Source organism: Dromiciops gliroides, chromosome 3 (assembly GCF_019393635.1).
Source record: "Dromiciops gliroides isolate mDroGli1 chromosome 3, mDroGli1.pri, whole genome shotgun sequence".
NCBI classification, from domain to species: Eukaryota; Metazoa; Chordata; class Mammalia; order Microbiotheria; family Microbiotheriidae; genus Dromiciops; species Dromiciops gliroides.
The window spans coordinates 447,446,967-447,470,921 of NC_057863.1; the positions used below are offsets into that span (position 1 = coordinate 447,446,967).

The 23,955-nt window shown below is 35.0% G+C and overlaps 1 protein-coding gene across 8 annotated transcripts in view; it reads right to left on the reverse strand.

Moving 5' to 3' along the window:
• Window positions 1-23,955, reverse strand: part of B3GALT1 (beta-1,3-galactosyltransferase 1) — a 697,560-nt gene that overhangs the window by 376,273 nt on the left and 297,332 nt on the right. For 2 of the 8 annotated variants that reach the window (XM_043997933.1, XM_043997930.1), the window contains one exon: window positions 15,144-15,181. The exons of the other annotated variants lie outside the window; for them this stretch is intronic. The gene's annotated coding sequence lies outside the window, so the exon portion shown is untranslated. The remainder of the gene's footprint in view (window positions 1-15,143; window positions 15,182-23,955) is intronic. 8 annotated transcript variants of the gene reach the window in all.

Below are 23,955 nucleotides of genomic sequence, written 5' to 3' on the forward strand. Positions count from 1 at the left end.
CATGCAGTTGGTGTCTCCTCATCACTATTAGGGTAAGACTGATGGTTTCAAGAAATTTTTTTTTATTAGAACAGCAGCATTTCAGTTACTGAGTTCTTGAGAGAAAATATATTCCAACAGCCTGAAGATTTCTCTGCTTGATTCTAAAAGATGGCCTTTTTTTCTGTGTTAGAAACCATTGAGCAAAATCAGTTTGCAGAAATTGATAGGGATAGGGAAAATCCTGCTTAATACCCATTTAGCCCTTACCAGAGGGGAAAATTCCAACTTGAAGGTATCATCAGAGAAAGCAGTAATAGACAGACTACTTGACTCAGGGTTGAAAAGCCTACATTTTATATATATCCACCAGTGGCTTTGTGTTATGTCTTATATCAGGAAAAAGGGACAGATCATACTGCCTTTAACAATCCCATCATTTATTGCTGAAAAAAAAATAGCCTTAGTTAATTCCATTCTAGAAACTGATGCCAAATACAAATAAGGGATCTTGAAGTGAACAAAATATTAAGAAGAATAGCCTCCTCAGGATTACAAATATTTGTATTGTGTCATAAGGATCCCAGCATATTTGTAATAGATATTACATAAAAATTTGATTATTCAAGTTTAAGAACCTTTATAAAGTATAGGACTTGAGCTGGAAGGTACCTTTGTTATTGTTGTTCAGTCCTTTCAGTCGTGTCTGAGTCTTTGTGACCCCATTTGGGGTTTTCCTGGCAAAGATACTGAAGTAGTATGCCATTTCCTTCTCCAACTTATTTTACAGACAAGGAAACTGAGGTAAACAGAGTTTAGTGACTTGCCCAGGGTCACACAGCTAGTAAGTATCTGAGGTCAGATTTGAACTCAGGTATTCCTGACTCTGGGCACAGTGCTCTATTCACTGCACCACCTAGCTGCCCTGGAAGGGACCTTAGATACAATATATTCTAAATCTCTAATTTGATAATTTATAATGTTTCTTTCTAGTTAATATTTTTATATCCCTGGAGCCAGAGGTTTACGCTAAGTGACCTCTAGAAATATCTTAAACAACATACTCCTTTGGTTTATAGGTGTAACATGAACCTGAATTTTTAATATCAGGATAATTCTGAACTCTTAAAAAGAGCAAAGTAAAACAATTGGCAAGAACAAAGTCATATATCTGCATGGAATAGTGGAGCAAACTCTGACTTCAGATTCAGGAAGGATTATATTCAAATCCTATCTCTGACACCTAATGGCCATGTGACCTTGGAGAGGTCATTTTATCTCTATGTTCATCAGAAAACTTGCAAAGACACTAGATTTAAGAGAAGGTACCAATTGGCAGTGGTAGAGAAATTTATTTATATGGAATTCCTGACAAAAATGAAATCATAGGTCTAGGATTTCAGGTTTTTGTATTATGTTCCTAGGAAATAAGCATGGAAAACAGAATTCTATGCTATGGAAAACACGTGGCTATTATGGTTGTGAAAGGGTTTTATATCCCTCTTTGCAGACCTTTCACTGACTTAAGTGGGGAGAGAGCAAGTGAAATTCTAATAAAGAGGTCTTTTATGGGAGATACTCAGTTTAAATAAGAAAAGGTTAAATAAGAAAATTTAAAGGAATTTATAGTACAGGAGGTGTAAGATCAAAACAGAGAGCTATAATATACAAAACTGCAAGGGGCAGCTAGGTGGCACAGTGGATAAAGCACCGGCCCTGGAATCAGGAGTACCTGAGTTCAAATCTGGCCTCAGACACTTAACACTTACTAGCTGTGTGACCCTGGGCAAGTCACTTACCCCTCACTGCCCCACAAAAACAAAAACAAAAAACCCAAAACTGCATGATGAGTATATTTGTTATTGTTGGTAGTCATTTCAGTTGTATCTGACTGTTACTCCATTTGGGGTTTTCTTGGAAAAGATTCCAAAGTGGTTTGCCATTTTCTTCTCAAGCTCAATTTTACAGAGGGGGAAACTGAGGTAAACAGGGTTAAGTGACTTGCCCAGGGTCACACATGAGGCTAGATTTGAATGATGGGTATATCAGGGCATGGCAAAATAAGATACCCTACGAGGTAGGTCATTATTAGATGACCTATTGGACAGGTTGGGCTTCGAATCAAGAAGACTTAAATTCAAATCCTTCCTCAGACATGTAGCTGGGTGATCCTCAGCAGCTCACTCAATCTCTTTCAGCATCACTTTCATCATTTGTAAAATGAAGGCATTTGATTCAATGATCTATAAGATCAGTGCTAACTCTATATCCATACCTATACTCTCACAACATAAGGGGGCCAGTCCAGTTTCCCAGAGATGGGTTTCAAAGAATGTTTAAAATCATAGCAAGAAAAGATGAGGAAGGAGACCATTTCAGGTATATAGAGTGCCCTAATAAAATGCATGGAGGTATAAGAATGCATACATAGTAATTTCCACCTCTGATTACTCATACTAAATGTCAGAAGATGGCCATGGGCTAGGAATGGGGGAAAAGTGTGGGCACTCACCAGGCCAAGTAAAAGACAAATGGGGAGGGAAAATATAATTTACCAAGCACTTTATACTTGTTATCCCACTTGGTCTTCAAAACAGCCGTTTAAGATAGGAGCCCCAAGTATTTTTATCCCTGTTGTCCCTATGAGCAAACCTGAGTTAGAAAACCTTTGCCTATTTGAAAATTTTGCTTAGAACTGGCCCTGGTCAGGCTACCATGCTATTATAATTATATTATGCCCCCCTTTCCACAGTGATTGGGGCATCTCATAACTGCTAAATTAACAAATAATATTCTCACCACTGGGGTCTCCATTAAGTAATCAATTCACCTGATCATTTAATAAATAATTATTAATCATCTACTATGTACAAGGTACCATAGTAGATGCTTAGTCAAAAAAGCAAAAGTTCTATCCTTAGCATCCTTTAATTCTCTTAGATACTGGGCAAGACATGCTGCCACATATTTTAAAGTATTCTACTTATCCTCCTTTAGATAATTCTATTTATGTCTGCCTACATAGCACATAAGGGGATAGGAACTGGACTTGGGATTTCACTGGTCTAGACCACTGCTAGATGAAGAAATTTTCTCTATACGTGTAAGGAAACACCCTTAGATTTTTGATTCGGGCACTGAAAAATGAAGTGACTTGCCCTGGGTCACACAGCCACGGTGTGTTAGAGGCTAGCCATGAAGTGAAGTCTTCCTGACCTCAGTGCAATGCCAGCTCTTTATCCACTATGCTGTACTGCCTTGGCAATTATCTAGTTAGTTTGATTTAGCCAAGTTAGCTAGTCCAAGGTCAAAAATGAATCATTTTTATACCAGTGCATCGTGCTTTATATATTGGTTATGTTTTTTCAAAGTTGTGTGTAAATTTTTATAAATGGAATTTATAAATTTTAAGGCAGCAAAGCAGCTGGCTTATTAAAAAAAAAAACCTTCAGTGAATCTTTTTCTTCTCTTACCCCAATGCATCTGTTTTGTAAGTTTTGATTCTCATTATTTTGTGAATAATTAAGCATGAATGAAGGAGGGGGAAGGAGTAGACTGTGGATCACAGTAGGAACAACCTCTACAACACTTGCATTGTGTTCTAAGTTCTATAGGCTTATCCAGACTGTTATTCTGGCTTCTTAATTTTAAAGAAGCTAGGAGCCATGGAAGTAATAGGGTGAGCTAGTAGATTATCCTTTTGTTCCTGAAGGACCTATATTTCCTTTCAACATCTAGAAGATTTTTGTTCCCTGAAGAAAAGGAGATCATTGAATGAGCTTATTTGCCCATTTCCATAAAGCTTCATGAAAAGGAAGTTAGGGGGCAGCTAGGTGGCGCAGTGGATAGAGCACCGGCCCTGGATTCAGGAGGACCTGGGCAAGTCACTTAACCCCAATTGCCTCACTATATATATAAATAAAGGAAGTTAGGAAATGTTCAAGTTTGTGTTTAAAGGAAACTAAATTTATTCTAGTGACAGTTGAAAAAATATTTCTAACAATAGTTATGTGGACAATATGAAGACATTTTGGTTACATGAGTTTAATGGATTGGAAGGTGGTAGATATAATTTACCCAAAGATTAGTGATGAAAATTGATCAATGCCAAACTGGAAGAGCATCTTGTGTTAAAAAGGGGTTGATCCTATTCTAATATTTTGATCAAAGTTTTGGAGGAAGACATGAATAATACACTTATCCAATTGTAGGTAAAACAAAAATGAGAGGGTCAAAAATAAGTAGATATAACAGCCAATAATGAGATATCATAGACAAAAATATTATTTGAAACAATGGAGATGTACAACATGTTAGACAATGGGTCAAAACAAAGGTGATCAAATTGAATGGGCCCAAATGGAAAAGTACTTCACACAGGTTCAAAAATTAACTGTACAGTTAGCGTGTTGGGAGAACTACTTAAATGGCATTTAATGTGAAAAATGATCTTTTAGTAAATCAAAATAATTCAATGGAATTCCCTGGTTGACAAAAAAGTTAATGCAATGTTAGGCAGCATTAACTGAGGTATAATACCTAGGACCATGTAGACAATAATTTTACTACAGTATTCAATGGTTTGAGAATACCCATTTGGAATACTATTTTTAGTTCAAGATGTCACACTGACAAATTAGAATGTATCCAGAAGCATATGATCACAATGGTGATGGTTCAATAAAACATAACATTTAGGGTTGGCATGATATCTATGTTAAAATAACTGAAGGACCATGATGCAGAAGATAAAGTAGAACAATTTGCTATAGCTCTGTAGGGTAAATTGAGGAAAAAATAAACAGAAATTACAAGGAGGTAGATTTTTGGCTCTATGTAAAAAAGAACTTTTTAATAATTAAAACTTTCTAAAATACAACAGACTGTTTTGATATGGTAAGTTACACAGTCACTAGATGGTATTCAGAGGCTGGATGACTATAATTCATGGATGTTTTATAGAAGAGATTCTTGCATGTAATTGGCAGTTGGATGAAATGACCTATAAGTTGCCTTCCAACTGATTTTTTCTATAGTTCAGTGCATTTTTCTTCATATCTCCTATTGAAAATTATAGAATTTCAGAACTAAAATTTCAGAGATCATCTGGTCTAACCTGAACTTCTTTCACTTAAAATTTCATTCTGTTTCAGATCATTTTGTACTTGAGTTTTTTTTCTTCATACTACCATAATGTCATTTATCCCAATGATAAAGGTTGTTTTACTATTCCATAAATAGTAGGCATTACATTATTTTATCATTGAGTTTACAAACATAATGCAAATGGGAACATTTACTAGATAGCAAACTTTTAAAATCAGTCATAAAAGGCCACCTGACTATGACAGGTCATTAGTGTCAAACCAAAGGATCCCTGAAGGCACACATTGACTTAGAAAACCACAAAGTAACACTATCAATGTTGTATGGTATTTTCTTTATTTTGTTAAACATTTTCTAATTGCAATCTAACATGTTTTGGATGGAATTTCAGCCTGCTGACCATGACTTTGACACCTCTGACCTACTTGTTGCAATTATTGGCAATAATGGCATCATCAACTTGTCTACTCTATGTTGATGCTAAGTAACTGCTAATGTGGTCCAAGCTACCAGACTTTGTGAGTAATGGTCCAATTGTTGCTATAAACAAAGATATTAGATATTTTAGATTTAGTTAGTTGATGTTATTTCTGAAATTTGTATCTTGTATTATCAAAGCTAATTATGTCTTCAGTTCTGGTTTAGAACTGAATTTTTGAGCATGATGTAAAGATTCTGGATTCATTTCCTTTCATTTTTTCTTCTCTTTTCTTCTTTTTTTTTTGTATTTTTTTTACCATTTTATAAACTAAAGAAACAATTAAGGTTCCAAAATCAAGCAAATTAAGACTATGTTCCTTTTATCCAGAATCAAGGATTAGTTATAGTCTTCTTAGGTCCCTTCTAATTTTAATACTCAGTGATTTGAAGATAGTCCTTGTGGAAAACAGGATGGCAAGTGATGAACTACCAATACTGACAAAGGCCTCCACAAATGTAAAAACTAGATATGGAAGTAAAAATAGTATCCACCTGGAATTCTGTCATTTAACAAATTATGTTCATTCTATTCAGGTACTGTTTTACCCACTTATATTCTTGCTAATTTATGACTTTTAGGACATGGAAAATATATTTAGAAAATGGAAAATAGGAAACTCATGTCTAAGCTATAAATAGTATAGATTAAAAACGTCATCATTTGAACTTAGTTATTAGGTAATTTTCTTTCAAAACTTTCATTCTTGTAGACATATCACAAGTCATAGTTTATTTGGCTACAAATTGCTGAGATTAATTAAATGTGATAGGCTCTTTTATAATGGACCTCAAAAGCTGAATATTAAGTGAAAAATTAAGCACAATTGTCTATTTTTAAATATGATGACAATACTAATTATCATTCTCCAGATAAACATACATAATTATAATAATTACAATATAACAATAACCCATTGCTGCTTGCTATTATAAACCATACGCTATTATTCAGTATCCTATAATATACAAAATTTAATTGAAAGTGCTAGCTTAGCATAATTCCCATAAGCCATCATTCTTTAATATTCTAAAATGAATGAGGTTTTCGTTGAGCTATTAATTGATACTGACAAGCAATAACCACTGGAATGAAACTGCAATTATGAGCAGCAATTAATCACATTTACTGTCATCTCCAGTGTCAAACAAAATTCACTAATGTTCTAAATAGTAAAAAAAAGAAATGTGTACACATAAATGTATATGAATAAGTATGTTTGCATATGCATTACATATATGTTTCAGTTTACTTAATAAAAATAAGAAGTGGATTTGCCAGAGGAATCTAGCAATTCTCAATATTATACTTCTTAATTATTAATATCCTATTTTCTATTTGAAGAAAAAAAATCCCTTTTCTGAAAATGGTAACAAAAGAAACCTGTTTCTCTGCACCCTGTATTTAAAATTTGCAATGAAGCCTATTTTCACACCACCCTTGCCCAATTTCTATGTCTTATCCTTATGAAATACAAGAAATAACACATACAAGAGAAGCCATTATGGAAAATATGAATTAGGGAAGTATTATTAAAGATGAGGGATCTTTTGAGAGAGGTCTTAAAAACCATAATACATCACTGTTGCTTTGGAAAGGGGTAAGGAAGTCTCCAGATTTAATTTTCTCTCCCTCATTATCTTTAATTAACAGGAAATCCAACAACTTTCTTTTCCTCTAACCTAAGGCAACCAGCTTCAGATTTCCTTATTGTCCCTCCAGGTATAGTTCTGAAGTGACTGTAACATAGCTGTCAGGTTGTAGAAGCCTTTTCTCGATTATATATATATATATATATATATATATATATATATATATATATATATATATATATATATATATAAACTGGTATGATGTGAATTGGTCATTAGAACTGGGTGAACTGGGCAGCTTGGTGGTGCAGTGGATAAAGCACCAACCCTGGATTCAGGAGGATCTGATTTCAAATCCAGCCTCAGACACTTGACACTTATTAGCTGTGTGACCCTGGGCAAGTCAATTAACCCTCATTGCCCTGCAAAAACCTCCAAAAAACAAAAACAAAAACTGGGTGAACTCCTGAGTGCAAAGGTACAACAGACTGGATCCCAGCTGAAATGGGCCATATTAACAAAGATAGAAGCTGAGAACCTAAATAGGTCTGCAGAATGATAGAATTTTGAGAAAAATTTATAAACATCATAGACTATTTGGCTAACATAAATATAGCTAGATAAATTCTCATTCACTCATATAGTATACTTCATTATGTGTGATAAGCTTATCTCCTAGGATATTTAAGAAAATCTATAAAGCCTTTATGTAACTCAGTTGGAAGTGATAACAACCATTTTCTCAACACAAAAAGACTCAGAAATACTCCATGCAATCATATGCCTATAAGTAGAACATGTGAACATTAGAGCTATAATTAGGTTGAAATAATCAAGGGGTTTGTCCCAGAGCCCTAATACTGAGAGGGTACTAGTAGCATTTATGTTTCATCAGTACTTGATTATCAATAATAATCAGTTAAATTAGGAAGCAGCCAGATGACTAACTTCCTTTCCCTGATGGCTGCACCTCAGGTGAGATCATCCTCCACCCCATCGTACCTTGCTTTCTGCCCCAGCATGACCTTTCTAGTGTTATGGGCTCTCTCTCTCTCTTTTACAAGAATACTGTCCAGCAATATCTTATTCCATATGACCTGTATTCTAAGATTGAAGCTTTTTCAATGAAGGATGTCTGCCCAAACTGACTTTGTCCTACAATGATGATTTTAGGATGTCTTTTGTGCAGCTTTCCCTGGGAACATTTTGTGGTGCTGTCCTTAGGAGCAGAACTTCTGGTTATGGCTCTTGTCAACATTTTCTAAAATGCACATGCTGTATAACTCAAAATTTCAAAAGATATAAAAAGGTACTGAAAAATACCTTAATGCTAATGGCAGTTGCATATTTTCCATGAAATATTACTTAAATAATAGAATCCCTGGAAACAAGAATTGAAGAGAAAAACTAAAATGTTTTAGCACTTTTCCAGATCACCAAATAATACAAATGGCATGACTATCTCTATTTTAAATATTTAATTTGTACCCAACTTGGATTCATACCAATTACAGTGATGCCGATTATTGCCTTTTTACCAACCAACGGAGTATGTAAATGGTCAAGACTTTGACTTCCACCTTATTTAAAATTCCATTATCAAGATTTCTTTACTCTTTCTTTCTTGGTTATTTAAGTGTTCCTACTTACTCTGAAACTAAAACTATTTTATAGGACCATTATTTTTTTCCCTAAATGCACCAGAACTTCTGGTTCAGATTGATGTCTTTAGAATTATTTTCCGTCTTCCTTTTTCTTACTTGCTTTTCACTTAAGTGTAACAGAAGCATATGAAACATCAAAATAAACTTTAAACTAAAAGCAATATATAACAGTAATAGTTTTGTCAGGAATAAAATTAATTACCACTGTCAATGTCACTTCCCCAGCTTTAAAATATACACATTCGGGGACAATCTCTTTCCTGTAATGATGCATAAGTCTTCATAAATTGACTTGTCTTTGAGATGGCCTTGGATTATCAAAACCAAATCAGAATTCTGTGCATAATGAATAAAAAGACTACTCCCAGGTTTAAATGAAAGGAACAGATTCATTTGAACATTATTTGAAAAATGATCAAGTATCATTATACTTGGTCTTAGAGATTAACTATATTTACTATTTTGTTAAGCTTGAAATTACATTTCTCTAATCATTCAAACTTCAGTTATTTCAGTTAACATAGCTTTAGCTACAGAAATTAACTTAGAGTTTGCTCACCAAGGTTAAACCCTTCATTCCTGGTATAAATCCCACTTGATAATAATGTATAAATACATTAATTATCTTTTTTCATTATTTTCTTTTCATTAACACTATCCTTAACCCTTTTCCTTCCCTGCTCACTCAGTCAACCATCACCACTGAAAAAAGAAAAAAAACACCTTGTAATGAATAAGGAGTCAAGCAAAATAAACCCACACATTCCCCACATTTGAAATAGCATCATTCTACGTTTTATATGTCCAGACATGAATATCTTTCAGTTATCCTGTGTACCTTTAGATATTTATATGTTGCTTTTTGAAGGCAGGGATTATTTTTTTTCATACCCACAAGGACTTAGTATATAATTATTTAAATCCATTACCCATTGGTCAGAAGGTAGGTAGCTTGCTTCATCTTCCATTCCTATTGATGTGTCTGGTTATTGCATTGGTCAGGGTTCTTAAATCTTTCTAAATTATTTTTTCTTCACACTATTGTTTTTATGTAGATTTTTCTCCTGGTTCTATCCAATTTCCTCTGCATTAGTTCATACATGTATTTCCAGTTTTCTATAAAACTGTCTCATAATGTCTTATGTTGTAATGATATTACATTATATTCACATACTGTAATTTGTTAAGCTATTCCTCAATTGATGGTTACCCCCTTTGTTTCTAATACTTTCCTACATCATAAAGATCTGATATAAATATTTCAATACCTTTGCCTCCTTTTTTCTCGCTCTTTACTATCATTAAGGTATAGATGTAACAGAGGCATTGCTGGGTCAAAGTTTTTGCAGTTGAGTGATTTTTGAAAGTGTAATTTCAAATTGCTTTCTAGAATGACTGGAACAATTCCCAGATCTTTTTGTAGTCCCTCCAAGAACTGTCATTTTTCCTTTCTGTTATCTTTGTTCATCTGATAAAAGTGAGGTAGAAACTAAGAATTGTATTAATTTGTATTTATCTAATTATTAATGATCTGGTACATTTTTCACATAACTGCTGATTACATGGCTTTATTCTGTTGATAAATTCCTGTTCATATATTTTGAGATTTTATCCATTAGAGAATGGTTCTTGTTCTTATATATTTGAATCTGGTTCTCATACATCTTGGATATCAGATGTTTACCAGAGAAAATGGCTGCAAAGATTTTTTTTGGTCAGGTTAACTGTTTCCTTTTAATTTTAACTGAATTGATTTTGTTTGTGCAAAATATTTCAATATTAGGTAACTAAAACTATCCATTTTACTTTCAGTGATCCTTTATCCTTTGTATGGTTATTAATTCTTCCCTTATCCATACTTGTGATAGGAATTTTCTTCCTTACTATAATTTATTTATGATGTGACCTTTAAGGTTTAAAACTAATTTTGTCTAGACTGCTTTCCAGTTTTCCCTGCAGCTTTATTTCCTTCTCATCTGTGCTTCAGATTCTCTGGACTTTTTAACCATGACTCAGTTGCATTCTTACCCTGGAATTTGTTGCAGAGCCAGGGACCTTCTCACCCTTTAATATCCCTCCATCATGTGGCCAAGTCTCTCATTGGTGAATTCCTTCTGGACCTCCACTTTGGGGATGGGCTCAGGGTCATTATGAACTTGAGGCCTGGGACTGTCTTTCTTTTTTTCTTATATTTGTATGTCCAGTGTTTAGTATTGTGCTTGGCCCATAGTAAGTGTTTAATAAATCCTTGTTGTCTTTCTGACTCCCAGTTTTTGTTGAATAGCCCTTACCATTGTAGTTGGGAGTCTTTGGATTTATTGAACACTATGCTATTATGTTCATTTGCCTATTTATATTGTCTGTCTATCTAATCAGTTCTACTCATTGATTTTTAAAATTTTTAACCAATATCAAATAGTTTTGGGACTGCTTTGAAAGTGTAGTTTGAAGGCTCTTATTACTAGCTTCACTTCCTTCACATTTCAAGAAATTAATTTTCTTGAGATTTTGATCTCCCAAATCAATTTTAAAATTATTTATTCTTTCTCTATCAAGCAATAATTTTGTAGTTTGATTGGTATGAAACTGAATAAGTAAACTAATATAGATAGTTTTGTCACTCTTATAATTTTGCCATGATAGAGCATACATTATCACAATGAGGTTTAAAGGTAAAAAGGGGCCATTCTTCAATTTCTAGTCCCATGTATCATTCTCATAACCTTCCAGCAAGATGACCATGAAAAAGTTTGTTTGATACAAGAGAACTGCATTAGAAAAAAACGACTTTTAAGCAGCTCAAAATAAGATTGTTCCTTTCTTTAATGGGTTCTGAATTATTCTACAATGCTCAGTGTTGCTAGAGAAGTTGATGCTGTCCCAATGTGTAACTGTTGAAGTTATACTCCAACACATCTATGGTTTTTGTGATCTCCCTGATGTGGGTACTCCCTTCTATAATTCAGATCACAAATCATCAACATAATTTTAATCAATGTGATTTTTATTTATATTTTCTCACAAATTCTCCACATGCATTCTGCTCAACAAGCTGTAGGCATTCCTCAAGGTCTCTTAAGAATACATTGGCACCAGTATAGACCACAAGCTATCCATCCTTCACCTTCAGTCTCACTAAACAACTGACCCACCTCTTTTTAAAATCATATGTCTCTTTTATGACCCATTTTTGCCAGTTTTTGCATTCAATTCATCATGAGAAATATGCCACACAAAATTTGTACTCATGATATGTCTTTCCTTTGTGTGACTCATAGTTTTGACTATTCCCTTGCCCCAGAAATTGCAGTAGTCCATTATTTACAGTCATATTTCAAAGTCAAAAGAATATAGATGCTAAAAGGATAGATTTTTTGAGGAATTCTGTGATCTTTGAAAATACAATAAAGCATCCCAAATAAATTCAGGCTGCTCTCTTCTTCTTATGTAATTCTGGGACAACTCATTGTACATATGCATTGTCAGTCCAGTATATATGGGAGGCAATTAGGTGATGCACGTGATAGAGCACTAGACCTAGAGCCAGAAAGGTCTGAATTAAAATCCAGCCTTAGGCCTTTACTAGTTGCATGATGCTGGCAAATTACTTAACTTCTATCTGCTGAAAAATGGAGACAGTAATAGTACGATATCCACGGATTGTTATGAGAATAAGATGAAATATTATATGGAATTTCCTTTGCAAATCTTAAAATGCTACAGAAATGATAATGATGATCATGATGACGAGGAGGACCTCAATGACTTGTTTATCCACTGCACATAATAGTTTGGACAATGCATATTTTTCATATGCTTGGGGTTTTTTTAACCTGTTTTCACTGGTAGACTGAATTCTTTTGAGTAGCCTTGGGTCTAATTTAGGATGTTTGAAAAATGTTTGGGGAGCTTGATGCGATGAGTACAAAAAAATGCTATCTGCCAAAAGCAACATCTGTCTGACAACTTCCTCTCCCCATCTATAGGGAATGACTTTTTTTATAAGAACATATTCCTATTTTGTGCCTTTCCATACATGGATCTATCAAAAATATTCTTCAAGATGATTCCCCAGCTGTGAGAGGGAAACATTCTGTAGAAAGATCCATGCATGTATCTGGGAAATTACAGAGGGTTGAGATTTCAGCAATTCTCCTGTATAATTGGCTGACTAATTAATTCCTTCTGTTCGTGTGTTAGGTGCCTACTATGCAATAGGGTCTATGGATACAAATAAAAAGAATGAAACAATCTTTATTATGAAAGAGGTCAAATTCCAATGATCTTCATATAGATAAAGAGACACCTTGTTGGAAGAATGCTTTCATTTTGCTCAACTCAAATTTTTTTTTTTAATCTTCAGACAACAATAAACAAATTTGGATCTTATATATGCTACAGTTTTAAGTAAATTATACAAATAGAAAACTGTGGTCTACTAGAGAATGTAATTTGAAAAAACCTGTCAGATCCTTCATATATTTACATCAAAGACCTACTCAATACAAATTTAGATCATTCTCATAAAGATTTTGCAGAGATAAGAAGGCATATGATTCAGTAGTTATTAATGTCTTCTTAAATCACCTCTTTTCAGTAATAATACTAACTGCTATTTTTCTTCCTCTCTTTTGCACTCTTAAGAATTAATGATGTGACCTCTAGCATGTTCCTTCACTGGACATATTTGATTTGTTCCACCAATGTGCCCCTTTTTATTTTATTTATGTCTTTATTTGTTTTTGCAGGACAACGAGGATTAAGTGACTTGCCCAGGGTCACACAGCCAGTAAGTGTCAAGTGTCTGAGGTCAAATTTGAACTCAGATCCTCCTGAATCCAGGGCAGTTGATTTATTCATTGTGACACCTAGCCGTCCCCACCCCATTTTATTTTTAATGATGGTTGTCTTTCCTTATCTGCTACTTTGAGGACTACAATATTATATTCTAAAGGAGATGACTCCATTGTAATTTATAGAAAAAATTTATATTGAAAAAGTTATTAGATATTTTCTATTTTTTATGAATTTGATACCTTCTTTCTAGTTTCATTCATAAATAGTCTTGGGATAATTTGACTTAATTTGGTATTTGCTTTTTCCAAATCTTTTTTCCTCTTCACCCCTTCTCACTATGTTTTTACATTTTTGACTCATAATCTTTCCTTAACCTTCTCTGTAAGATTGCAAATGAGTTTATATTCCAAACCAATGTAGCTATTAGTTGTCATATCTCAGTCTGCAAGGACATAAAATATTTATTTGCATAAGGGCTTTCTAAATTATTTTGGTTTTCTCATTGTGGTGATCACCAGGTAATGTTCTCTAGGTCATGGCAATAGACCATGTTGATATCTGTTTCTTTATTATTTCCTAATTTTTGACCCAATATGTTGTTAAAATTGGCCATTTCAAATTCCTACATAGAAAAACTAGGCATTTTCAGTCTTTTGGGATGTGATAAAATTTCATTTTTGGTAATGTTATTTTGTGTTTGAAATATCAAATGTCCTAAAGCTTATTACTTGAAGAAAGCATTCATACTTAGGTAAGCATGAAGCTTCTGCATAATCTATAAGCCTTCATCTCTATTTATTGTAAGACATATTCTCCAATGCATTGTTTGTTTTCCTCCCCTATGCTCACCTTTATGTTATTAATATTCCTATGATTCAGTTCCTTCATAAATATGTACTCATTGACCATATCAATCATATCATTATTGATATTCTCAGTATACATGAAACTAGAAAATACAAAGTAGTTACTGATATATGGAATGAATTTATCAATATTGATATGATTCAGATTCTTTTAAAATATGTATTAGTTGACCATTGGACAAGGATTACAGATTTGAATTTCAGTAGTTAAATATGTCTGAAGGAAGTCTAAAGATCATGTGATTCTTAGCACCTTCTGCTCTCTTTCTGTTATTGTATCACTATTACTGAAAAAGGACCATGAGTGATTTTGTCTTTTTCTTTGTTTCTAGGATTATCATGACTAAAAAATATCATCCCTTAGTGACAGTTTCTAATGTATTTCTTTATATTTATCTCTGATAGCAGACTCAGTCAGATACCAAGTTCATTCTTAAAGCATAGTAGAAGTTCCCAGAACATACACTCCACTGAATAATACTTTTTTTAAAAAAATTCCCAGGGTCCCTTTCATACTATGAGGACGCATCAGACTAGGACTTGTGTGGAGTTTTCTACCCTCCTACACAAAAGCTGCTTCACTAGAGAAGTGTAAAAGCAGTATTTTTTTTTGATGGACTATCATACTGATAGATCAGATAAATGCCAAATAATTGCATACCTTGATCTCAGCAAGTCCTTTGAAAAAATTCCTCATACCTGTGGATAAGAGAGAGGGGAGGGAGGGAAACATCATAATATGGACTTAAAAATTATTTGTTTTTAAATGAGTGACAGTAGTTGAAAGAAACCTGTGATTCAAGATCCTATAAAGGGCTTAGCCTCAATATATAATTAAATTGTAAGTTCCCTGAAGGCAGGGGCTATCTATTGCCTCTCTTTGTATCCCCAGTACTTAACATGGTGCCTGACATGTACATGTACTTAATAAATGCTTATTTATTGATTGATTTATGAGTATGATGAAAATAATGCCTGAAAATGGGCTTGATTCTTGCTTTTGATTCTATGGTAGTTTGAATTTTCCTTCATTTATATTGTGATACTCTGGCCCAGTCAGGGTTCTTTGGCTATATAGCTTTGGCTATGGTCTAGCATGGAGGGATGTTGTGGGCACCAAATGACATAAATATGTACTTAAATGTTCCTAAGGATAAGCATAAGACTGACATACTTTGGAAAAGTAGCACTGGCCCCTTTCTATTGCATCTCTGTTGATCATACTACATAAAATATATCTTTGTGTATCAGTGAGTTCTGTGCCTTGAATGACATCACACAGCTAGATAATGATGAAGCTAAAGCAAGCATTGAGGCCTCAGTGCCAATCATACTATATCTCATAGAAAAGAGAAGGAATGGAGAAAAATGTTGGCATGCTCCTGAAATCTAAGACAGATGCCCCTCTGGTTAACTGTAGCATTCAGGGCCAAACTATTTAAACATTAAAGCATATATAAAACACATAAAATTTTAATCAAACAAAGCAATTTCCATCTCATAGCCAAGTAGTTTATTACTTTGATTCACAATGAAATGAATGTAATTGGGAAAGTGAAAGTTGCATATTTCCTTTTGAAAAGGTGACCATTCTTGGCAAGGAAGGAGATCATGCTGGTTAATGATTTATTTCAAAAAGTCTTAATAAAAATAGGGTTTTAAGTTAATTTCATGACATAATTTTTCATTAAACTTACTTTAAAATGTTATCATTTTGTGATATGAATGCACAACTTCCTTTTTTCAGTATAATGTGTTACAAGGTTTCTAGTTAATTGGTTCTTAATACCAAGAATTTTGTAAACAAATATTTGAAGATCTATAGAATTCAGATCATCTTTCTAGGTCCCTTAAAAACTATACGGAGTAATTAGGCTGTTTGCCTTCATATTTAGTTCAATACAATACCCAGAAGAATGAATGATATTCTTTGTAGGAAATGATCAATTTTAGGAAGGTATAAATTATTTTTTTTTTTTTTGCGGGTCAATGGGGGTTAAGTGACTTGCTCAGGGTCACACAGCTAGTAAGTGTCAAGTGTCTGAGGCCAGATTTGAACTCAAGTACTCCTGAATCCAGGGCTGGTGTTTTATCCACTGTGCCACCTAGCTGCCCCGGGGAAGGTATAAATTCTTTCCGGATTTGTTTGAGAATAGACATTTACTTCTTATTAATTAAAAATGGTGGAAGGGGGCATTGACAGATTAAAATCATGGTTTTCATGACATATGGTAAGTGAAAATTTATTTCTTTGTGTCTCTGTTGATTTGTAGAAAGGGGAACTTTCCCACTCCATATATCATTTACATATTAAGGAAGATATCAGCAATGACTTGCAAGTAAGTTGTTGTCATCATCATCGTCGTTGTCATTGTCTTCTTGTTCTTCTTGTTCTTCTTAGCAGTAAGGGTTAAGTGACTTGCCCAGGGTCATATAGCTAGTAAGTGCCAAATATCTGAGGCCAGATTTGAACTTAGGTCCTCCTGAATCCAGGGCCAGTGCTTTATCCACTGTGCCACCTAGCTGCCCCTACTATTTGCTTCTGTACACCTTTTGGGCATTCCTCTTCTTCACTACCTAAAAAGCAAGCTTCAAAGTGTATGTGTGCATGCTGCTCCAAAACAGAAACCTTTAAATGAAACAAAGAAAAAAAGTACCATCTAAAATACCTTAGGTTGTTTAAAATTATTTACAAAGAATTTGCATATGGAATCTCAAAGCTCCACAGTTGTTTTTCCATAGAATATCTTCTCCTTTTTTATTGGGGCGGGGGGGGGGGAGACTGGGTCTTACTATCTCACACACACTAGCATTATAGCAATGTATTAATGGGCTTGATACTATTACTATTACTATTACTATTACTATTACTATTACTATTACTATTACTATTACTATTACTATTACTATTACTATTACTGATCCTATTACAGAGGAATTTTGAGCTCTTCATTTCCAAATTGGGCTCTTTGTCCTTCCTTAGGCAGCTTGCTGACTTCTCCTTTTAGAGGCTCAACAAAATGATGCTGGACTTAATGCAGATATCTGATTGGCTTTCGTGCTACTGCACTTCAGAACTCTCAGCCTCAAGCTATGCACTAGCCTCAGCCTCCCAGTAGCAGGGATTATAAGAATGTGCTATGGTACTTGGCCATAGATTATATTCTTATACTCTTCCATGAATTTCTGGTAGTGATTGACTGCTTCTTTAGTTCAACAAATGTTTATCAAGTGACAACTGTGCAAAAAACAACAGCAACATAGTAAAGGGCAATTTCATTCTGAGAGTTAAAAATGCAGTAACTACCATGTTGACTCTAAACCAGGGCTTCTTAAATATTTTCTACTCATGACCCTTTTTTGCCCAAGAAATTTTTACCCAACTCCAAGTATATAGGTATATAAAACAGGTATATATAAACTTTTACTATTGGTAAAGTTTTTGTGACCCCCACATTCAGTTACGTGGCCCCATATGGTATCGTCATCCACATTCTAAGAAGCTAGGCTCTAAACTTCTTACATTTGGATTATTGAAAGTGCATTGATCAGCCAATGCAACAATTTTTTCTCATGTCACCAAGTTTCATGCCTCATTTGCCCTAATTTCTAAGTGCTATGATTAAATTAGGATTCTTTTTATCTAAGCACCCTGAGTAGGTGAATTCTCCATAATTAGAATCCTAACTGTTTTTTCGATGATTTTTTGGAAATTTTCCATGCTGAAACACTTTTGCATTAATACTTCTATAACCTTACCATGGAAACTAAACACAATTAGGTTATCACTGTTAAAAAATAAAGTACCACCAAATCCCATACTATATATTGGCTTTGATTTTTGTCTGGATTATTCTTGCCATCCTAGGAAAATCCTTAGAGATTCTATTCTTTTTGACTAGTTCAGATTTGACTGAAGTCAATAGCAAAAGAAGTGAACACTGTATCTAGGGGTTCCAATTTTTCATTATCCTCTCTCAGTTACTGTGCATGTTGGCATAATCAAAAACCATTCAAACTCTGATGATTATTCAATGCACTTTTAAAGGGTTCAATTCTCTTTTCATCTTCAGTGTCTTCCCCAAGGAAATACAATATAGCAACATACCATATGGCAAATGGGATAAGCTACAACTCCATATCACATCTTCTATCATATGGTATTTCACAGTATGACATTCTCAAGGTTTTAATTGATGACTATTGTAATTTCTAATCCAGATCTGACAATATCGCACTTTTCCCTTTTCTCTGTCATTGTTGTTAACCTATTTATGTCTCTAAACAGAGTACAGTTAGTTTTCTTCAAATTTGGCAGTTATCACAGAGCCTACATAATGTAAGCAAGAAGCTGAAATGGGTCCAGATGTGCTACTTCAGTAGAACAGAGTTGTATATGCAGTGAGATGCTGAATTCCACTTTCCTAAAATTTTACTTCCTCCACAAAGTCTGATGGAATGCAACTGAGGTGATGATTTTTCCCTTTTCTGGATGCCCTCCTAACTCACTCTGGGTAAACAAAACAAAAAAAACCCACTATCTGTAAACACTTAAAAGGTCAGTAATTCTAGATTCTCAAGTCTTGGAGCATTTCTGTCTGAATGTCCCGTTTGCATCTCAAATTTAGTAAGGCCAAAACAAATCTCATATTTTCTCCTAAATGCATTCTTCTCCCCAATTTCCCCATTTTGCTAAGAGAAACTTAGAGACTACTGAATTCTTCCTTCCCTTTCTCAGTCTCCATACCCAATTTATCACCAAGATTTGTTGATTCTTTACAACATCTTTTACGTATTTCCTCTTCATAGGCTCAGAAATTCAGAACTGAAAGGGACTTCAGAGGCCACTGAGACCAACTCTCTCATTTTACAGAAGGAGGACCTAAGGCAGGGAATGGTTACATAATTTGCCCAAGGTAGCACAGCTAATACTTGTCTGAGCTAGAATTTGAACTCAGATCTTCTTAGCTCCAAGTCTAGCAGTCTATCCACTATGCCATCTCTCTGCCTTTTTCCCATTCACTCTGCATCTATCCTTAATTCAATCCATTATTACCTCTTCTTTGGATTACCTGGAAATATCAGTAGATGTGCCATTGTTTCCATCACCTGTCTTCCTAAATGTTTTTTTCCTTTTCTCTCTATATAAGTGAAAAATTGATGGTCCTAAAACACAGAACTGAGAGTCTCCATATCATCACAACTCAAAAATCTTTGAAGGCTCTCTATTGCCTTTAGGATAAAAGAAAAAAGTCTCAGACCTGAATTTAAGCCTCTGCACAGTCTAGCTCTTACTTACCTTACTAGTCCTATTTCTGCCTTGTAGAATCCATAGCTTCCTTAAAACATAACTTGATTGCCAACTCTTAGAAGAGGTGTTTTCTGATCCCTAATGATTAATACTTTCTCTTGGACTTCTTTCAGCTATTTTTTTGTATAATGCATATTTACTTCTGGGTCTATGTGTGCATGCTCAGTTCTAATATGGAGATTCCTTCGGGAGCATTTGGAACACTTCCAGATTGCCTAATATGGAGGCCACTGTGTCCCCTACTTTGTCAGTGGGTATAATCTCAAAATTGGCTGCTTGTGTCTTTGAAGCTGGTGAGATGTTTGTTATTCTGTATTGTTTGTCATCCTCAATTTCAGGTGCCAAAGGAGATCATTTTGGGACCTGGGAGTTCAAGCCATGGTAACCTTAGAACTAAGACAGGCAGGATGTTATAGCCAGCCAGCCAGCCCAGGATGGAAACCCTAAGAGTCCAGAGTGCCTGGAACTGGAACCCAAGTGGGGTTTTGGACATGGAACTAGCACTGGGCTCTATGAAAGTCAAGTTAAGCTGTGAACCCGATCCCTTTCCTCTCCCCAAAGAGAGGTGGCATAAAGGGACTTGGGGAGAAGGATTATGCCTTCCATGTGTTGGGGGAGTATGTTTGTATATTTGTGATTATTCCTTTTGAAGGAAATATTTTGTAAAAGCTTATTTAACTGTTGGCGGCTAAGTAGAACTGGAATTCAGGGTACTTACTACTCCCCATACCTGGCAGAACACCACTAATGGTAGAGGGGCTTGAACCATTGGCAGAGAGTTTAGATACTTCCTTGCAATCCCATTAAAGGTACTGGAGAACTATGAGGGAAAGAGTGAAATTTAATTAACCTGGTCGTCCAGACAGTGAAGGCCATGATGGTTTGTGTTACACTTGTAACCCTTGTCCCAAAGACCACTGGTATGGGACTCTCTCCTTACTGGTGGGGGTGAAGGCCCATGCCCTACAGCAGGATAGAGCTGGTGATTGGAAAGAGAGCTCTATCCTTCACTAATCCTCCTTAAAGACTAATCCTCATTAAAGACTCTACATGGGGGCAGCTAGATGGCTCAGTGGATATAGCACCCGCCCTGGAGTCAGGAGGACCTGAGTTCAAATTTGACCTCAGACACTTGACACATACTAGCTGTGTGACCCTGGGCAAATCACTTAAACTCCCATTGCCCCTCAAAAACAAGCAAACAAAAAAACCTGAAAGACTCTACAGAGCTAGTCCCATTTGGGACTCTTCAAGCCAAGTCTCCTTTGGGCATTCATCAAGTTCAGGTCTCTTTCAAACATCAATTTTTTTCCAGGTACTTCTGGCTTCTAGCTTTGAGAGAAAAGATGGAAGAAGCCAATCTCACTTCAGTTTGCTGAAGGAAAAGATTCTGGCAGTCTCCCATGTCCATATATACAGCTCGCTACTTTAGAGACTCTGGAGAATTATCCCTTGGGTGAGATTAAGGACTCTTTTCCTTGCTTGAGCTAGGTTATCTTGTTTCCAATAGGAGACCTCCTTCACTTGTACTACCTGATATGTATTCTCCTATGTATAACCTCTCTGATTTTTGTTTTGCTGTGATTCAAATAAATGGGTTTCTTTGCTCCTTTCTATATGTGCACATTGTGGAACTGGTATTTGATGAGAAAGACCATCATGCCTTGGATTTAGACTTGGGTTAACCCTTTCCCCTGAAATAACAGTGATCAGAAATTAAATTGAAGTTGATCATATTGCTGAGACTAGTAATATTTAAGGGAGCAGAGAAATATAATTCTAGTCCGATACCCCCTCTCTCTGAGGTGAACACAGTAGCCTCTGGCCCCAACCCCTTTTACCCCCATCTGGTAGGAATGAAAATCTCTCTTGGAGAAGAGTGGAAAGAGAAGCGGCTAGAGATGTCTATTCTGCCTTCCTTCAAGGCACCCAGCAACCAATCCTGCTAAATACACATGAGCTCACTTCTGCCACACATGTGGGGCCCACTACTTTCCTACACACATATAAGCACATGTTGGATTTTTCTATTGGAATTTCAGTCCCTTGGGGGCAGACATTCATTTTTACTTTCTCATACACAGGGTTCATCTAGCACAGTACTTTACCCATGGTGGGTGCATATTAAAGGCTTATTGATTTAAATCTTTGTATAAATTTCTGTACTTCCTCGCCATTTATTTTTCTTGACTATGCCATCTCCTTTAGACTAAAGCACTGGTTATGGGTCTTGATAACCTGCCTTTGTTTAGAGTCCAATATCATATGCATATGAGTGATTAGTAAAAATACTTGAGTGAGAGTAATGATATCTTTTATAGTAACAAAATGGCAATAATAATACAAAGAGAAATTCTGAAAAAAACAGTTGAAATGAGTAGAGATGATAAATAGGATTAGAAGGTACTTTGTAATTAATTCAAAAGATAACTATGAGGGGCAGCTAGGTGGTGCAGTGCATAGAGCACCGGCCCTGGAGTCAGGAGTACCTGAGTTCAAATCCGGCCTCAGACACTTACTAGCTGTGTGAACCTGGGGAAGTCACTTAACCCCAATTGCCTCACTAAAAAAAAAAAAAAAAACGATAACTATGCTTAATTTAGCTAGGAGATAAAAAATATTTGAAGGGAGCAATGAAATATTAAACATTTGATTCAGAAAGACAAATATACATTTTTGAGTATATTTGCTACCAATTATATTGACTTATAATGAAATTCAATTATAAAAGTATAATTTTAGAATATTACTTATTTCTCCTTCATCTGTTTATTCTTTATATAGACACTATCAATGAAGGGGAGGGAAACAGACAGAAAGAGGAGTATGGAAGTGTCTGTATTTATAGATATATGCACACAAGTATACACAGACACATATGTGTGGCTATGTGTACATATTTATAAATATATGCAAATATGTATAATTGGATTTTTTTTGAAATTCAATACAATTTGTAGTATATCTGCTGAAAAAGTATATTTTGTATAGATTAGACATAGTATGTATGTGTATATATACATATATATATATTATATCAAGGGAAAGGGAAGGAAAAGAACAGAAAGTAATATGTTGTCTGTATATGTGTGTATATATGTATATAAAGTCTATATATACATATGAATATCTATAGCTACACATAAATCATTAATATATGTATCGTGTGTATATCTAGATCTATAAAGGAAACAATTTACAAAGTAGTTCCATGATGCATTTGTATATAAAATATAATATTCATATTCATAGTAGGAGTTTTGTAATCATTTGTGAGAAAATAATGGGGTTTTGGGATTCCCCAGAGGCCCTGGCTGAGAGAGCCTAGCCTGACCTTTCTTAAGGTCAGCCCAGAGTCAGGAAGTTACCTCACTCAAAACTACACCTACTTTAAAGCCTTGTTCCCACCAGAAGTTCTGTTCTCTGGGCTCTGACCTCAGCACGACTATGCCGAACCACCCTCAAATCCAGTGAACCAATAGATTTGAATGATGCTAGGCAATTAGCTTTGAACAATGTGTATGAGCAGGCTCTGCTCCTGCCCGAAGCAAGATTACACAGACACTGGCTCTCTTTGGCCCGGGGAACTTGGTGAGAGCAGATGCAGCCCACTAGGGTTCCCCATTTTCTCTCTTCTCTCTCTTCTATTTCCTAGTTAGGCTTTCCTATCTTTCAGAGCCATGTGTGCTCTCTTTACTAATATTTGCTATGCTTTAACAAATGATTAATGCCCCAAACTGGTGCAGTAGCCTCTAATTTCTAAGTAACAAATAGATTATAAATTCCAGCTAAATTTCCTAACACTTGGGACAATTATAGTGTGACCACATATAGTTTTACTCACCACATGTTCATTGTATTACTTTAGTTTTGAAATTCATAATTTTTCCCACAGTGATGCTATGGTTATAGCTACTGTGCTGTACCCGGTGCATGATTTATAGCTCAGTGCCATGGAAAGAAAACCTCAATATTGTACCATTTAAAATCATGAAGTCTGATACAGGAACAGCAGAAGAAAAGGAAAAAAGAAAAAAAAAAACAGAGGGACAAAACAGACACTGGCACAAATGCCAACAAAAATATATTCAGTCCAGATCTCTTGAGGCTGATGCGCTCCATACTCTTATGCTGATAAAATGTCATAATCTCCTTAACTGGG